The sequence below is a fragment of the Pinus tabuliformis genome, chromosome 2_2 (assembly GCF_031772625.1).
Source record: "Pinus tabuliformis cultivar Carrire ecotype Pingquan chromosome 2_2, CPIR1, whole genome shotgun sequence".
Lineage (NCBI taxonomy): Eukaryota > Viridiplantae > Streptophyta > Pinopsida > Pinales > Pinaceae > Pinus > Pinus tabuliformis.
Window position 1 is genome coordinate 250,337,045 of NC_142300.1, and position 20,005 is coordinate 250,357,049.

Genomic DNA, 20,005 nt, shown 5'->3' on the forward strand with positions numbered 1-20,005 from the left:
GTGAAATGGTGGCGATAAAGGTGAAAGTGGATGTCATTTTGAAGACATTTTGGAGGCCCAACACTAGCCATGAACATAGCTCACCAAATACTTCAAAAAAATTAAGAAATAATTGGTACAATGATATACCAGTTGCATGGAAGTTTCGCATGACATTTTGGTTCATTTTCCTTCACCATTTTAAGCATGCATTTTATACGAAAAAAGAAGATTTCCATAATTAATATTGAAAGCCTATATATACGTGTATTTTTCCACTTTAACTAAAAAGTAGACATTTTGCAGAATCTTGGTGTCAATTTGTATCACTCCTTGCAGATCCCTCCTTTAGTGAACACTTGGGAATGGGTGGCTCGGGGTTAGATGTTCAGTTACTTGCGTCATTCTTATCTTTATCATCCATACAATTTATGAGGATAATATACATGCACATGCACTAGAAAATCACACATCTCCCTGTCCAAATTCCACTAGATTGAGAGTAGGAGTGCTTTAGAAGAAACTACATGGGAATTTGTGTGAAGGAATTTGAAAAGAAAATATAAACACTAAATTTTACGGTTGAGTATATCACATTCGAGAAGGGAGTTACTATGCTACCAGAAAGTAGAGTTTGCACAACCTTTCTTAGACTCAAGTTTGGTGGCAGTGGTTCGCTTGAAAGATGAAAATTTCACTTTTTCGTTCTACCTTGATTTTTATAAAGCCTTTCACCATTCAATTGTGGCTTCTAACAGTCGCATTATTTGTTTACGATTCCTTGGTGGTATTTCTTTTTGCAGAGCCGAAAGAATCCACCCATCTAAGGGAACACAACTAGTAGTCAATTTGTAAAAGTATTAATGTAAGAAAAACTTTGGACAAAAGATAATGATGGAAAACAGAGGATAACAGTAAGTTCTATTTCCTATTACAAGATGTAGTAAATGTTATTAGTGAACCATTACAACCATGTTTCCTTTCTCCATAATTTCTTTATCTTTCTGATTACTTTTGACTAGATAGAGGAGCAACCTTTGGTAGCGCTATCTTAGTAAGGGATGTATACTCATCTCCTATTAACCTACAAAAATCTGAGTCTAAAGATGTGCCAATAGGCCACTGGTTCACTAATGAAGTGGTTGAAGTGTTCCCTTCTGGCTGTGTGGTCTTCCCCACCTTATATAGCATGAGTTTCAAAGAGATCAGGCCCAACGCAAGTTCCAGATTATTTTGGTACAATAAATAGTATTATGTACTTCTCATGCTTAACACCTAATACCAAAGAAGTCCACCCTTTGGATCATGTTGTGGCATGTTTATCTAAGCACTTCAAAAAAAATTAGAAAACAATGAAAGAATCAATTCTGATCGATTACCTTCCTGTGCAATGAAGCAATGGTAGCCTCCATTTTTGATTGTGAGGATAAAGAAACAAATCCAAAGGCACTAGGTACTCAACCTTTGTGATTATAAATGACTTTTGCACCTATGACATTCACATGTTCATTGAAAAAATATCTCAGGGTGTCCTTCACTGACCAGGAAAGGTTACTGACAAATAATTAGTATGGAGTCTTAGCATATGCGTCTTGACACTTTTTCCCTTTGGATAACACTACTGCTAGAAAGTTTACAATCGTATCACATCCACCCAAAGCCTTCATTTTCAAAACAAAACAAGCAACTGGAATTAAATATCTAAAATTCCTTAGCAAGCCTATATTATTTAATAGAGAACAACAATCCAAAAACTAAATTGCCACTTACAGAGGCTTGTAGTTTTTCAATGGATGCCTTGGCTTCTACAACGGTGCTCATTGTGGCAAAAGAAAATCTTCGAATTAGCCCGATTTCCTGATTGTGGATGACCTATGTCCAATATGTTTAGTAGAAATTAGTATACACTTCCTCTATGCCCATCATGGTAAAATTAAATATGAAAAAAATCGTAATTATATCACTCTTCAAGATATTCTATCCTACTAAAATTGATATGTTCAACCATAAAAAATCTAAAACCTGACATATTTAAAAAAGATTCACTTTTCAACTTTAATTATAAGAAGAGTCCCTATAGAATTATGCAGGAGAATCACCCTAGGAAAATGTACTTTGTGTAACATGACAAGGGGATTTTATAAATTCTAGATGTAGGTTTTATTTTTCCTCAATTTACTTGTATAAATTAAACTTAAAGAGATTTTGAAGTGAGTATTTGTAAATATGGACAAGTGTCTAGCTTAGGTTGTAGGAAATTTGGGACATATGTCCAATTTATATGTAACTATGTAGATATATTTTATGTTCATGAAATTATGTGCGTTAAGCTAAAAGGCTTTTGTAGAAAGGTAGAGGGCGGAAAATAGAAGCCCAAAGAGAAAGGAGAGAAGCTCGAGAATCAAGCCATACCATTTCTTCTGTAAATATTCTTTCAAGTGAATAGAATTGGCATTATTGTGTTTATCACCTGTGTAATTGTATGTTTAAATTTCGACAAGAATAGAGTGTAACCATGTCTCAGTCATGGAAATACACTGTGTTGGCTGAAGGTGTTTAGAGGACATCACATTTAGGAGGGATACGAACTTGACAGGTAGTATTCAGTGCTTACGGAGATCTACTCTATGAGTGATCATTGTGGTAAGGGTTTCGGTAAGGGTTGGACCATCCCCTGCACCAACGGGAGTAGACAAGTAAATCATTTTGGTGTTGCATGTGTTCAGAGGGAACTATTGGAGAAGTGATTAAGAAATTGAAAGAAATATAAGACGAAAAGAGTTGGGACCTGAAACTCGATTGGTTCTCGCAAAGAGAAATAGAATCCCAACTTGTTCGATGGAACACATAAGTTTGTGTTTTATATTACCTGAAGAGGGTACCAAAGGAGGTTTGCCTCTTTTGTTTATGGACGAAGAACTCATAGCCACCACATGAAGAATCAAGGGAAGACGTTGCAAGCAACGAGAAGTGAATAATGAAAGGGGAAGGAATGAGGCCAACTTTGATCTCAACTTTGGTTACACCAGTCAACGGTCGGGCTTGAAGCACAATCGACATTCACGTTAAGTGTTATGAGAGTTAGAAAATATTCGATCTCTAACCTTGACTCTGGGGGGCCACCAATGGGAGGTTGGGCCTTGGTGCCAAGTCACAATGGAAGCATGGTAAGTTCTCAACTCTCGATCGATAATGGGACCCATGGAGTCTCGGCCTTGCAAATAAATGACGATTGAATTGTTTATGGGATGCAACAAGTTATCAACCTAAGATTTGGTTGATAAAGCCCTCGATAAGATTGGAATTGTCTTTGGTATTTTCTTAAAGATTGTGAGTATAGAACCTTGTTTTAATTTGTATAAGTGGTCCGAAAGGTTTTTCCCCTCGTATGAATTACATGATAGAACGCAAGGATATGTCTATTGAGTTTAATGATCACCTGTTGTAGCAGCTACAACCACCCTCCAAAATTTTTCCTTAGCTTCGTTTTGGAGCCTCCCTACTAACCATCCTCAGCAGCATGTCTTTCACTGTCAAATACATGAGTTGCAATGGGTTTTCTAGCAACATGACAACTTGTGCATGATGGCTTGTTTCACTCCCCTCACAGGCTGCTTCTCCAGACTTGGTCCAGCTGCTGGCTGAGCATCTCCCTTAAGCAATTGCGCAAATTTGGAGGGGAACCAATCTTCCCTCCAGAAATTGCACAATCCTAACTGGAAGCTTGTTGGGCTTAGAAACTGCGCAATCCTGTCAGTCAACCTACCCAGTGAAAAATGCGCACTCTAGCCCAGCAGGACTGCTCAACGCAAAAAGTGAGTAATTTTGGGCAGCATTTGCTGCTCCCCCCAGAAATGGTGCAATCCCTATGGGTAGCCAACCCAACTCACTCCATAAAATGCGCAAATTTATCCCTTAGGAAAGCAGGCTGTTGCATGTGCCCTCAGGGTGACCAGTTCCATGCGGGACCGAGAAAACTTCACTTGCATGCATGGGCTATTTTTTCCCGAAATAGAAAAAAAGAACTGCTAGATTTTATGGAGCTATTTTTAGCATCTGGAGGTTACATGCAAAAATTGTTTTAGAAACTTCCCTCCAAGTGTCCCTTTTTCCTATATTTGTGGCATGCGCATCTGAGCCTCAAACTTATTTATTCGACGTTTCAGAGCTCACTTTTTCACAATGATCTTGGAGCTCTGACATCCCACAACACATCCAAGAGCTTTCGACACATCCAACTCAGCTATTTTCGGGTAAGTCCTCTTAACTTGTTTTTGCAACATTTTTGTCGCTCTTTGTGTTTTGGCTAGTGTGAGTGTTGTTTGCTTGATTTCTGTGGACGCTTGTTGTCGTTTGCATGTATATTAGCTTGTACTAGCACCATTTTAGTTTTCGTTAGCATCTCACTATTATCATATGCATGACACTGTTTTGCACGAACGATTGCCGATTCGGCGAAACTCACTTCACATACATGCATGTTGTTCTATTTTTTTGAATCTTGCATCCACTATTTGCATGCACGATCATTCACTCCTACTTGCACAGTATCACCACGCATTTACATCCACATTTTCTTTAGTTGCTTGTTGGTGGGTCTGAGCAGCGTTTGCTTGGACTCTGCTTCACCAAGACAACATTACGTGCTTCTGAGAGGGAATCCTCTACCTTCCTTTCAGAAAATCCTCAATTCTAGCCAATGACTATCCTCCAGTCTTGTCTTGCACAATTTTGAGATGCATTGACTGCTGGCCCAGAAAATTGCACAATGCAGTCTCTGGGTCTGCATCACTTGCCAGCTAGAATTGTGCATTGCATAATCCAAGCACCCAGCAGGCTAGTGTGGATTACGCATTTCGCAATTCCAGCAGCCAAACTGCCTCCAGACAGTCCAGGCTGCCTTTTGCGCAGTTCCGACAGCCAGTCTCTTGACCTCCTAGTGAAAATTGTACAATCCTTGTCAGTCGATCCCCAGGTATGTTGCATGTCATTCCTCAAGTTTGCTTTGGTTTTAGCTGATAGATTTCCTGCCATGCATGTCACCCTGTCTCTAGTTCTAGCAGGTGTTCATCTATCGCTCAACAATTCAGGATCAATGGACTTAAAGAGAGCAGGATCAAAGGACACCGATGGAAGCACAGCTGGATTAACAGTTGAGCGAGTGTCTACAAGTTTGACGATCTATGAAAACACCAAGCTAATTGTAGATAAAGACATCAAGTTGAAATGGCAAGAGATCAATGATGCATTCACATGCACATTTGGGAAAGACCTTGAAACTGCCAAGTCTATGTGAAAATTCACAAGTCCGGCTTGTATCGGATTGCATGTAGGTACCTCGCATTCCCACGTGCGAGCATGATACATTTGATCATTTTTCATACTGATCTTGAGACGATGACATTGATTAGTGTTAGTGGGATGGAGATTGCTATCTTCATGGCACAGGATTATCAGTATATGTATCATTTGTCGAAGCTAGTGATCACCATAAAGACACCTTTCAGCCTACCCAACGGTAATGCCAACTCCAAGGATACCATGAAGAACTGGGTAAGGTAGCCAACGAAATTCAGGATGACACCCAACTAGATTTACAAGACGAAGATACTGTGGAAGGAGTATCAATACTTGGTCATCTTTGCATGTCGCCTATATGGCCAAGAGAGCACGGAGACATTCTTGCAGAGTTGGGTGATCGCGTTGGACAAACTGGCCAGTGAAGGCAAAGCATGAAACTAGTCCGACACGTTGGATCACAAGCTGAAGGAACAGGTAGTAGGAGCTCGACAGTGACCCAAAGGTCAGTGAGCAGAAATCTACATGTCCGCATACATCTTGGATGCAATCTGGGCCTGAAAGCGGTTTCCGGGCATGGAGTGGGCATGGACATCGACATAGACCTATGTGAACACTTATTGTAGACTGTTGTCTGAATGAAGCTTTAGAGGAGTTATCACACAATTGTCAGATCATTTTGTCACCCCGGTGTACAAGATGATATTTGAGTAGGATCCACCTTGCATGTCGTAGACAACAATGGAGGACTGATTGTTTCTGCGGATTCGTATGCTTCACTGTCTGGAACCTTCATACGGATGCACAACACGAGAAGCCTTTGCATTTTTTGCCGAAGTTTTCCAAGCACAAATTTGTCATGCAAGAAGTATCATATCACATTTTGGCAAGGCTTTCAACTAGGATGCACCGAAGGAAGAAGGCACCTTGGCCCACTCTTCTGTTGTGGATCAAGTTGTATGAGATACAAAACCTCAAGCATGCAGATGTCGAAACAGAGCAGATCAAGAAATATCCTTTCGACGTTTGAAGCTTCAATTCGTATGACCCACATTGTATTGTGAAAAATCACTGCGCGAGAGTACAGTTTCAGTGGATCCATGGGGCATGTCACTGGGCGGAGAAAGACCCATGGAGATATTGTTACAGGTTCTCCAGGCCCAATGCACCGGTCGGCATAGCTGTGGATGGTTAACGAAGTAGCATCCAGGAGAGTACCAGCAGCAACAACAATAGAGGTAAACATATTGGCGTGCGACAAAGGCAAGAGGAAGTTTTTTGACAGTGCAGAGGCAGAAAAAAGCTGCAAATTTTGAGCAGACCCACTTGTGTAGAAAGCATATTTGGAAATAGAGGTGAAGCAGAAACAACGCGACAAGAGGAATGCACAAAGATAGAGAGAACAATTGAGAATGGAGGAAACAAAGAAGGAGTTGTATGAGTTCAAGGAGCAACTCGGAAGGAAAAGGAGATGCACAAACAATAAAAGGAAGCTCAACAAGAAAAGGTACAGCAGGGGGCGCAACGTGTACAGACTGATGAAATTGTGCTCGTACAGGTAGTCGACTCATCCGAACACTTGGCACCAAGAAGACAGGGCGAGCAGTTGTAGGAGTAGGACTTTGCTCGAGAGAGAGAACAAGCACTTGAACAGATGGATATGGATATGGAGCAACAAGAGTTAAAACAAGATATTGGCCTCATGTCTTACCACCAAGAGGTCAACCCACCAACTTCACTGGATCTAGAAGTGGAGCAAGTCTTAAGCGACCAACGAGACAGTGATATCCTTGGAGACAATTTGGAAGGAGAGATGCACATTTCATTCGACGAGTTGCAACAGAGTTGTGCAATCTCGCAGAGTGTCTACTTTGGATGATAACACATCTCCTACGCAGATTGAGGAACGAGTGATCATGTCTAATGTGCGCAAGCATCCAATAGTATTGGCCTAGAGCGTATGACAAAGCCACTTTCTCGAGTGTTTGCTTCTTGATAGCTGAGAATGGGTGAATGGCTAAGGAGTTACGGACGACCAAGCAAGGAGGAGAATTGGTTACAACATCCACCTGAGCGGAGTTGAAGAATGAAATATTGGATGAAGTATTGTCCTTTGAGACAGTCATGCGGGCGTTGTATTCCAAGTTTGGTACTGTGCGTAAGGCAATTTTCCATCTCAACGTTGGCAGCACGTATCTTGTCAAACGTGCATGCTGCTGATGATTACATGCAAACATGGACAATGAGATACAAGGGAGTCTTGTTACACTTGCCCAAGATGAAGAAGCCTAGAGCGGCCGAGCTGAAGGCACGCATCCGGAGTCAGACCTGGAACTACGAAGATCTCCCACAGCTCATCACTAGTCTACAGGCTTCACATGCACAGGAATTCAGGAGTATGGATGTTGTTGTTCGTGCACATGCGATCCCATTGATTGTGACACTCACTGAGGCAAAGACAAAGGCATAAGTCTGACTGGAGCTTGACTCGTACTTTGATGATTTCATGCACATAGCCACTAGCCCAGACTTGGTAATCAGTGCAGACACCATGCATCAGTATGTTGTTGGTCTGGTCGAACTCTAGACAATGATGCGCATATTATCAGATGAGTTGGATAGAGGAGCCTGAGCAGTGTACTTGGATGCAATGGAGGCAAGAGTTCGTTTCCAGAAAGATGTCACCACAGAGTAAACAAACACTATCATGGACTACCAAGTATGGCATTTTTTTGCTACTGTTGACCACTGTGAGGATGTCGAAGACTAGGTCTTCCCACAGTTGTCCGAGTCATAGTGATGTCTTGCATGGCTTTCTCAAGCCTATTTTGTCTCACATGGGTACTTGTGCAAATTGTATGTAACGTCTTGTAAAGTGGAAGTTCAAGTGTCAATAGTTCGATGTAACAGTCATTGAGTAGATGAAGAGTCATGAGGGTAGATGAACAATCACGAAGGGGAATGTCAAGGGCCACCCCACCCTTTTCTATATATAGTCTCTCATAACTCATTGTAGAGGCTTTTGGTCAGCCGAGATTTTGATAGGAGTATTTTAGAGAAAGCTTGGACAATATTGCAATGAGTCTTGGCTTCTCCATTGTGCAGAGCTAGTATATTTCTTCGGAGGAGCAGGCGATAGTGACTGTAATGTTATACTGTCGGAACTAGTGGTTGGTCATCGTTTTATTGTACGACTGGAACTTACACTTCTTAATATAACAAGGCCAACATGTTTCATGCATATGTCATATTGTATTTCAGCTATCTTGTTTACTCTAAATGATATATGTATCTGTTTGCTTATGCATGCATGCGCATTGCGTAGCTATTTTTTGCACATGTATGTATGAATCTTACTGAAATGTGTTGTTGGTTTAACAACCACTTTAGATAGCTAACGCACTTGCCTTCCAGTGTGTGATGTATCTTAGTTCGTGTGTTCCCTTAACTTCGTGCTTTCACAGGCTTCCAAGGGGTGCATTCACCTCACCCTCTGTGTGTTAGAACCGCTCATGCACCTTCCTTGACTTGATGCATATGTCACACCCTTACTACCAACACAGACATATTACTTTCCTCGGTGCGAAATCGTACGACCCACTGCTGGGAATCTTACACCAAACGTTGTGAGGCCTAGTTGGGACTTCTTACTGGGGAGATCCCTTGACATGTTGGCGAGTCTAGCACCGTCAACATCACCATAGATCTTTTAGACTTGGAGTGAGTGGACCCGTAAGTGATAAATTGGTTGGATTAGTCCACGAGGTGTTGAGGACTGGTCTACTCCTAATCTCTGCCAGTCTTTGGGATTGCATAAGGCTGTTAATAGAAAATATGGGTTACCTAATAAAATTTTCATTGGTTTGGGTTCCATGAAGGGCCTGTGAAACATATGGTCCATAGTTATGTTTGTTCGATAAAGCAAGCAAGGTTTAACCACTGACAAGATAAGAATTTGATTTTCAAAGAGGTCGAAAGAGATAGGGTTGACACATGGAGCAAAGAATTAGGGTCCTTTAATTAACATGAAAATCCATGTGCATAAATTAGAGGCTTTAGAATACGAACACAAATTATTATAAATGGAATAAAGAAATTTTGATGGTGAGAAAAAGTAATTACACTCATCACGAAATTTACAAAGGAATAGAATCTTGGGAAAAACATATAAAGCCATCGGAGGGGCCTATGATTGTTCGGGGATTCTTCATTATAACCCCTAGTGGCTCTAATTCGAGAGCTTATGGGTTATGGGCCCACGAAAAAATCTAATTTGTGCAGCGAGGAGCTCCCAAGCCATACTCCTGCTACACCAAAAATCTCATAGCAACATTCAACTTCACCCCTCGACGAAATTTCCTTCGGTGCATAATATCTCTGGGCCTTGAGCTTGCACCAATCCTTGACTTCAAATTAGGGGTCTCCACTTTGGTTGGGGGTTGGCCTTTTTCACTTCCTTGCAGATAGCTAACTAGTTCAAGGCTCAACCATTCGACTAGGTCCCACCCAAGTCAGGGTTGAGCTTGATTGATATCTTCTCTTGGTACTTCCACAGTGTTGTGGGCCGACTATGCAGGCTGACTCCCTTTCATTCTGGATGCCCTTGACAAACTATCAAAGAAAACGATATGATAGGGTCTCTGAAAAAATAAATAAACACACATACTTAAAATGCGCTAATAAAAGAAATATATATTTTTTCATTACAACCTTATGGGCCTAAGCACCAAAACACACAAATTACATATTACGACCTCTATGGCATGACGAACTCTCGGCCTAAAGTGAAAATTTCTTGGCCCTTTCTAGCTCGATATTACATTAACTCACCCCCTGCTTGACATCTTAGAGACAACTTGTATAAAAAAAAAAATGTAAAACCACCCTAACAAAATGAGTGTCTCATCCTCTGCCATGACAGGGCTACAAATGTTTCATTAAAATTACAAAAGATGAAAAAAATTATGTCCTCTATGGCCAAGTGCCACACTACCTTGAAGCATCTAGAATCAATTTCGGTTAAGAGTGGGGTGGGTCGATGCTGTTGCATCAAGCTCCAATGCTTGAAAATTTTCATCATACCCTGATCGCGTGTCTTCATTGTTGCATCTTGTCCATATTCACCTCAGTGTTCTTTCACACATGTATCTCTGAGTGAGCTACAATTATACATCCTTCATTGAATACTCCTCATCGAATTTCTTTTGGCTCAGAATTTTTCCATCTCAGTTCACCTCCTTTGGAACCCCTTGAGTTGCCTTTGCTTGGAAGTTGATCCTTTGCCCACCTCTTGAGAATTTATCTTGTTCTCTTGTACGAATTATTTCCCTTTGTCTTGTTCTCTGATACCACTTTGGAGGGGCAGACCTCTTTATTGGCCTGCTCAATATGCCCAGGAATCTAACTACCTCCTCCTCCACTATGAGTGTACTTACTTCTTTCTCCCATCGCCTTTGAGTTTTTATTTTCCTTTTATAAAAACTCATTTCCTTGTTCATGAGCCCTTGGCATATGCACATTAATTTTCCATTTATTTAAAATAACTTTTTTCTTTAATTTGTGCTCCTACCCTATCTCTTTGACCTATTATTAAATCAAACTCCTCTAATTCTATTTGTGCGAGGGCCCTTTACTTTACAATTTTATCTCGTAATTCCCTTGTAAATGTTGGTTCGGAGGAAAATTTATTTGGTTGCTTGCTTCTTGGGCTGTCTATTTCATTTAAGGACTAAGAGAAGATGAGGAACATGGAATATATGAAAAGGGCTTTGATAGTCATCCTCCTACTCATCACCTTTGTACCAATGATTTCGCACTAGGCCAAATATTGAGGACAACTATAGACAAGAAGAGGACTAGGCCAAATATTGAGGACAACTATAGACAAGAAGAGGGATATTTGTTACAATCTCGTGAATTGACCAAAACCATGAATCAATGATTGATCTCTCCTTTTCGGATAACATAACCCAATGTCATTTATCGTATCACCGAAACTTCACGGAATCCCAAAGGCTAGTAGCCGTGTGGTCGAAGTTTACACACCCCACGTCAGAAAACACACATCGGGCCCAACTGCGGTGAAATGGGGTCGGGTCTAACCCAACAGTGGTTGAGGGTTGAGTTTTTCTTATCTCCATGATTTTCTATTCGCACCTCTCATTGCTTACTAGTGGATGCGGCTCGCAACGTGAGGTCGACCTCTATTCCTCCATTATAATTTCTGATGCACCTCCAATTGGTTCGTCGCTGACTAAATGCAAAATGAAAGATTCCACTTCTCTTCTAGGGAGCTAGTTAAGTTTAAGGTATCGAGTCTTGTTTCTTATTACTCCTTTTAATTCCCTATAATGATCACTTCCACAGTGATCTTTATATGCAAACAAACACATGCAACATTAATGACTTGTTTTCTCTCATCATCATAGGGAATGGTCCAATTTTTACCTTATGTATCTAATTATATGATAGAGGGACAATTTCTCTAGTAAGTAGAGAGTAAATTTGCTTCTCCCAAACAACGAGACTCAAGTGTAGTAAATAAAATAATAATATGAAAAAATCCAAACGAGTTTTCTTTCTCATTGCTCTCAAACAAGACCTCCACAGACATTGAAGACTACCTATCAAATTCGCATCCCTCCTTAAGCCGTTTGTCCTCTAAACACCCTCATGCTATCATAATTGATTTCCACGATTGAGACAAAGTTACAATCTACTCTTATTAAAAATTAAACCGGGATTCAAATAGGAGGCGAAACAAAAGAATATAAATTATATTCAATGGAAAATACTATTTACAGATAAAATATTATGTATCGACTATCAAGCTCCCTTTCTCTCTTTTGGCTTTTACTTTTTGCTCTCTATTGTTCTTCTACTACCTAAATCCCTCTAACTCTAATTTATACAAGTAAATAGTAGAAAATAAACCTACACTTATTATATGATAGAGGGACAATTTCTCTACTAAGTAGAGAGTAAATTTTCTTCTCCCAAACAACGAGACTCAAGTGCAGTAAATAAAATAATAATATGAAAAAATCCAAACGAGTTTTCTTTCTCATTGCTCTCAAACAAGACCTCCACAGACATTGAAGACTACCTATCAAATTCGCATCCCTCCTTAAGCCGTTTGTCCTCTAAACACCCTCATGCTATCATAATTGATTTCCACGATTGAGACAAAGTTACAATCTACTCTTATTAAAAATTAAACCGGGATTCAAATAGGAGGCGAAACAAAAGAATATAAATTATATTCACTGGAAAATACTATTTACAGATAAAATATTATGTCTCGACTATCAAGCTCCCTTTCTCTCTTTTGGCTTTTACTTTTTTCTCTCTATTGTTCTTCTACTACCTAAATCCATCTAACTCTAATTTATACAAGTAAATAGTAGAAAATAAACCTACACTTAGAATTTATAGGATTCCCTTGGGATCTTACACAAAGTAAATTTTCCTACGGTGATGCTCTTGCATGAGACTCTTCGGGTGGAAAATTGACTTCCTAGTCAAATGATTAAATCTTCCAGGATCCCAAACAAAATTTTGTTGTTGTTCGTATGCACAATTGCTTCGATGTTGCACCTCTGGCTTCAGTCTGCCAGGATTCCACGCAAAATTTTGCAATATGTCGCTTACATTGATGGAGAAATATTGCACAGTCAACTACTTGTCTTTGTCGGTTGTTGTATTCTTTTTCTTTTTATACTTCTATGGGTGTTTTTTGCATAAACATCCTCATTTTTTGACTTCATTTTCTAGCTTGGTTTACTTCCATTTTCTTTCAGCTTAAATTTCACACTCTGAATGTTGATAATCTTATCCATCAATTTTTCGTCCAAGGAATTTAAATCCATCAACAACTTTAAAGTATCTTAATTAATCTTCATGAGTAGCTCATTTAAACAGTGCTCCTCACTGTCGTCAGTGTCTTCTTGAAGGTTCTCCCAAGCTAATTCAATTCTATTCACTTCAACAACAAGATCTTCACTTGTATACTTGTATTTATTGTTGTCCATCATGGTTTTCTCACCTTTGCATGACTTTTAATTTATCACTCCAAATTTCTGCTTTTGAAAAATTATCTCAGCTTGTATTGAGGACTCTCCTTCATTCATTAACTCAATTAAGTTTTCCTTAAGCAACACAACACCTGCATTCACACACCAATCATTAATTTAAAAAACATAAGACTTGTCAGCTACTTCTATGGCTTCGCTCAACATTTTTTCTGATACTCTTTATGCTAAGATATTATTCTGACATTCTTTATGAGGTGATGATGTATCTTCTCACATTTAAGTAGAAATGGAATTCTGTCCCTTTTGAGTGATTTGAAAAACGAAATTTTCATCTAGAATATTTATGGAAATTCTAGATGATTTTCCATTTCTTGCAAAATTCATTGTTTTTTCATATGTTCATTTTTTTATCTGTTGGTTTTCAACTGTTTTTTACTTATGACCTCTTATAGTACTCTCGTCATCTATGGAAGCTGGTGATGATTGTTCCTCTTTTTAAACTGTACATAAAAATGAATGATCAACTTTAAAAGAGTGAGGCTCTTGGGCCTCTACTGATGTTACTAGCATTTATTGAAAATTTGGGCTTATACCATTGTCCATGAGACCTTCAATTTGTCTTATCTTCTCAACTTCGTTATCATCTCTATTCTTATATATAATATATTTTAAGGATTTTTATTCCACTTCTTTATCTTTGTTCTCATTTACCATACATCTTTTGGTAATTGTTTGCAATACTTCTTTTCTTTCTTCTCTCAATTTTGAGAGGCAGTCCATGTGCCTTCTCTTATTTGTTGGAAATTATGTCCATGCGTCTACTAAGTATTCACATAAAATTCGCCCACTTTAAAGATGAGAGACAATCCAACCACCTATGAAACTTTTGCTATCAGTTCTCCTTGCTGGCATTTTTCCAATATCTTACCAGCATTTTGCATAAGACATTTTCTATATTCCCAGAAACATTTGAATAGTGTCTCGTCAACTTTTTTTTATTTGTAGCTCTCTCTACTTTTTTGGAATTTTCAGAAAGTCCATGAGATTTTCATATAGTCTCACATTACACTCTCCAGCTTTAAGCTCAATTGCTTTGAGCTCTTATTTTCTTATTGAAGCATTCAATAGGTGCTACAACTCTTTTCTTGATTTCTTAAGGGTATTATTTTTGAATCATTCTTTCTAAAAAACAATTTCAACTTTCTCATCAGGCTCAAATATTTGTTTATGGTCTTCTCATTCCATCATCATCATCACAAATTTGAGCCTCTCCTCCAATTCAACTATTTATTTATCAATTTTATCTTAGATTAATTTCTTTCACATGCCATTTTTTTTTATAATTTCTTTTGCATGCTTTCATTTATTTTGTTAAGGAGACATCTCATCTGAAAGAGAGGCTCAAATTTGTGGAGATGATGAAAAAATGAAAAGACAGTAAATGAAGATTAGACCTGATGAGAAGATTTAAGTTCCTTGTCAGACATAATAGTTTCAAGAAGAAGATTCCTAAGAGACCGGAGAATGAGTTGAAGCGTTTGTTGAATGCTTCAATAAGAGAGGATGAACTTATAGTAGTTGAGTTTAAGGTTGGATCAGTTCACACTTGTGAAACAATGAGAGGTGACATCCTCATAGGAGAAGATAATGATAAACTGTCTAAAAGAATTATGGATTGTATGAAAAGTCTAAAATATCAAAGGGAGTTATGAATAAAGGATGTTGGTAAGACACTAATCAAATGTCTTAGGGAGTGGATAAAGTCTCATGGAAGATGTTGGTGAGATATTGGAAGAAGGTCAACAAGGCGAATTGGTAGCAGAAATACCAGAGGTGGTCTTATGTCATTTTGTATTTAAAGTTGATGTGTCGTACATGAATGTTGGTTAAAGGTATGGGGAAAATGTCCAAAAGAGATGTGAAGCCACATGGAGTTCCTATCAATACCAGAAGAAAACAATAAGAGAGTGTTGCAAGCAATTGTTAGGGACTTCCATATTGGAAAATGAGACTCAATGATGCTGAGGGAAAAGAGTAACCCTCAAAATATATCATGCCAAGGAGTGGAGATGATGGCAAGGTTGAAGATATTAGACTAACTTAAGGTCACATGAAATACAAGACAAGTTCAAATTTGCAAAAGATACTAGGTGCATCAATGGAGGTCCAAAAGCCTCACTCTTTTAAAGCTAATAATTTATTTTTATGTGGAGGTCAGAAGGAGGTACAATCATCACAAGCTTTCATACATGATGAGAAGATTGTAGGAGACAGTAACAAAGAAGTAGATAGGAACGAATAGATAAAATGAGGAGCATATGAAGCAACAATGTGTTTTGCAAGAAATTGACAACCACCTGGATTTGTCATAAAGATTTTAGATGAAGACTTGGTTTTTTAAATCACTCAAAGGTGACTTCTATTTTTGTTGAAATGTGGGAATATACACCATTGCTTCGTAAGTAGTATTAGAAGAAAATTTTTGCACATGAAGGAGAGATCTTGATGGAAATGACTTAAAGAGTCTGAGAATTCCTATGGTTTTGAAACTAATGATTGGTGTGTGAATGCATGTATTGAGTTACTCAATGAAAACCTAGTTGGGTTGATGGATAAATAGAAGTCTTCAATACAAGTTGAGAAAATTTCTCAGAAGTAAAAGTCAAGAGTGATAAATTTACGTCTTGCAATGCAGGGAGAGACCATGATGGACATCAATAACGATGAGTATACAAGTGAAGGTCATGTTGCTAAATTAAACAAGATTGAATTGACTTGGAAATACTTTCAGGAGGAAGTTGATGAAGATGAATAACAATACTATTCATGTAGGGAGTGAAAATATTTTAAAGTTGCTGAAATCTTCGGAAAATAAATTGATGAACCAAATGATTGACATATAATACGTAAAATTTGAGTTGGAGAATGATGGCCATAGGAACAAACTAGAAGATGAAGTTAGGAAGATGAGAACATTGATGCAAAAGGTACCCATGGAAATTTGCAAACAAATGAAGACATTTTTTAACAATGACAAACAACTAACTATGCAAGATTTCTCCAACAACATAAGTGGCATGTTATAAAATTATGTGTGAGATATTAACAAGCTGAAACCATAATTGGAACAAGGTAATTGTGCGTGTGAGCAAAAACATTTTGTTTGGGATCTTGGAGGGTTTAATCATTTGACCAGGAGTTCAACTTTTTCCATCTAGGTAATGATGCGGGAGAATCAACCTAGGAACTATCTTTGTGTAAGAAATTAGGGGGATCCTAATGTAAGTTTTATTTCCCAATTTACTTGTATAAATTAGAATTAAAATGATTTTATGGTAGAGCCAACTATCCTGATTCTATAGGAATCTATATGATTAGGATGTTGGGATATTTTGAAGTGAGTCTTTGTAAATATGGATAAGTGTTTAACGTAGGTGGTAAACAGTTTGGGGTAGATGTCCAATTTTTGTGTAACTATGTAGATATTTTTTTATGTTCATGAAATTATGTGTGTTAGGCAAGGGAACCCTGTAGAAAGGTAGAGGGCCAAAATTCTAAGCCTAAAGATAAAGGATAGAAGCTCGATAATTAAGCCATAACTTTTCCTCTGTAACTATTCGTTCAAGTGAATGGAATTGGCATTATTGTGTTTAGCCCTTGTCCAATTATATGTTTAATTTCTAACAAGGATAGAGTGTAATCCTATTTCAATCATGGAAATAGATTGTGCTCGCTTGAAGGTGTTCAAACGAATTTGCCTTAAGAAGGGATGCAAATTCTACTAGTAGTCTTTAATGCCTTTGGAGATCTACTCTGTGAGCAATCGTTGTAACAATGGTTCAAGTAAAAGTTGGACCATCCCTTGCATCGACGAGAGCACACAGGTAAGTCATTTTGACATTGTATGTATTTATAGGGAACTATTGGAGAAGTGATCAAGGAATTGAACGAAATACAATACAAAAAGAGTCTGGACCTGGAGCTTGACTGGTTGTAACAAAGGGAAATAGAATCCCAACTAGTTCAACGAAACCCATTAGTCAGTGTTTTATATTACTTGAAGAGGGTATAGAAGGAGGTACACCGCTTTCATTTGTAAACCAAGATATCATAGCCACTGTAGGAAGAATCAAGGGAAGGAATGAGGCCAACTTCGATCCTGAATTTGGTGAGACTAGTAAATGTTCGGGCTTGAGAGCACTGTCGGCTTTGATGTTAAGTGTTATGAGAGTCAAAGAACATATTAGATCTCTGACCTTGACTTTGGTGGGCCACTAATCGGAGGTTGGGCCTTGGTGCCAAGTTGCAGCAGAAGCATGGTAAGAGTTCTTGACTCCTAACCAGTAATGAGACCCATGGAGTCTCGACTCCACCAATAAATGACGATTTAATAGCTTATGGGATTCGACAAGATATAGACCCAAGATTTCGTTGATAAAGCCCCTGGTAAGCCTGGACTTATCTTTGGTATTTGCTCAAATGTTGTGAGTATAGAGCCTTATTTTAATTTGTACAAGTGGTCTGAAAGGTTTTGCCCCTCATATGAATTTCAGGATAAAACACAAGGAGATCTCTATTGGGTTACTATCGGCTTCGACGTCAAGTGTTATGAGAGTCAAAGAACAGATTAGATCTCTGACCTTGACTTCGGTGGGCCACTAATCGAAGGTCGGGCCTTGGTGCCAAGTCGCAGCAGAAGCATGGTAAGAGTTCTCGACTCCTAATCGGTAACGAGACCCATGGAGTCTTGACTCTACCAATGAATGACGATTGAATTGTTAAGGGGATTCGACAAGATACAAAACTAAGATTTGGTTGATAAAGCCCCTGGTAAGCTTGGACTTATCTTTGGTATTTTCTCAAAGACTGTGAGTACAAAGCCTTCTTTTAATTTGTGAAAGTGGTCTGAAAGGTTTTGCCCCTCATATGAATTTCAGGATAAAACACAAGGAGATCTCTATTGGGTTTAATGATCTCCATTGGTCCTTTAGACTTAGAGTGGGTGGATCCATAAGCGATAAATTGGTAGGGTTAGTCCACAAGGTGTTGAGGACTAACATGCTACTAATCTTTTCCAGTCTTTGGGATTGCGTGAGGCTTTCAGCAAAAAATGGAGGTGGACCAATAAACTGATTGTTGGGCCATGTTCTAAGGAGGTTCCACGAAGGGCCTAGTGAACATATGGTCCATAGTCATGTTTGTTAGATAAATAAAGGAGGGTTTATCCACCAACAAGATAAGAATTCGATTTTCAAAGAGGTCAAAGGAGATAAAGCCGACACATAGAGTAAATAATTAAGGTCCTTTAATTAACATGAAAATCTACATGCATAAATTAAGGGCTTTTGAATACATACACAAGTTATTATAAATGGAATAAAGAAAGTATGAAGGTACTAGAAGAAGTAACTACACTCGTCACTGCATTATAAGGGGATAGAATCATGGAAAAAATATAACATGCCATCAGAGGGGCCTGCCATCATAGGCCAAGTCAGTCTCTAAAAAACCTTAAAAATAAAAGGTTCGTCAAGTATATATATATATATATACACGAGAATTACCTATACAAACTCTACAATTCCCAACTCTTGAAAGAGATGAGTTAGTTGTGCAATGTCACAACTCCTAGGGAGATTTCCCACATAGAGTTTAGTATTGTTGGAAGATGACTCTTTTTCATTTTTTGGTTTTTTCCTTGTGCTGTCCTTTGGTTGTTGCACTACATTTGCTTCTTCTTTGGGTTGTGATTGCGTTGTAGTTTGAGTTTCTTCTTGAGTTAATGTTGTGATTTTGAATACGTTTCTGCTAGTGAGAAGATGGGACAACTGGAGAGAGCAATGTGGTAGCTTTGATATTTTTATAGATGGAATCCTTAGAAAAAGAAGAGAATTGAGTCTGTAATTATGATTGAGATGGGTATTTAATGACGCATAGTAACAGGAATAAATTGCCATCTTCTCAACAGGGATGTGACTCTAGAAAGAGTTCTAGTAAAAATGGAAGGGGATAAGGTCATTTATACAATGATATACACTAATTGCCCCTTTTCTTGCTTTTCAAACACTGCGAACCTAACCTCTCATTCCTTTATCCTACTTAAGAGCGTAAGATATATATCATGAGCTAGTTCTGTAGAATAAAATACCTAGTTAGGAAAAATCAAATCTAATCATGTGGTCAAAATTTTTGGAGGAATGAAGACATAAATGAGCCTCTTTGATTGGTTGGATTTGCCCATCCAAACCCATCACAAGAACAATTTCAGTGTAAATATCTTAAAAATTATTAAAACATGTTAATGAATACATAATATAGAAAGTTGTTAGTATTATAAATTACGTTAAATTAAATAATTTAGTTAGTCAAGCACAAATCATATAGTTGAATGCAAAGGAAACTGTCTTGCCACCGTAGTTAGCCGAGCACCCAATGCGACTTGCTACTCCCAAGTTCACTGTTACTATGGGTCATGTGGCATCACGACTCATTTCTATTTGTTGGCTTCGCTGATCCAAGACTATGTGAGCCCGAACTATGCCTTTCAAATCATAATCTTGTTATGATTATTATCTTACATACTTTTGTTTTATCTTATATATCAAGAAAACCACACTATACCTTATTATATGTGTAAAAGTATTTTTAGCATGGACTGCCCAACTCAGCCTAACACGCTGTTTTATACAAAAATA

General features: G+C 38.3%; 1 pseudogene; it reads right to left on the minus strand.

Annotated features, from left to right (window-relative positions):
• Positions 1-1,340: 1,340 nt before the first annotated feature.
• On the minus strand, positions 1,341-19,267 carry LOC149192230 (28 kDa ribonucleoprotein, chloroplastic-like; annotated as a pseudogene).
• Between the last annotated feature and the right edge of the window lie 738 nt (positions 19,268-20,005).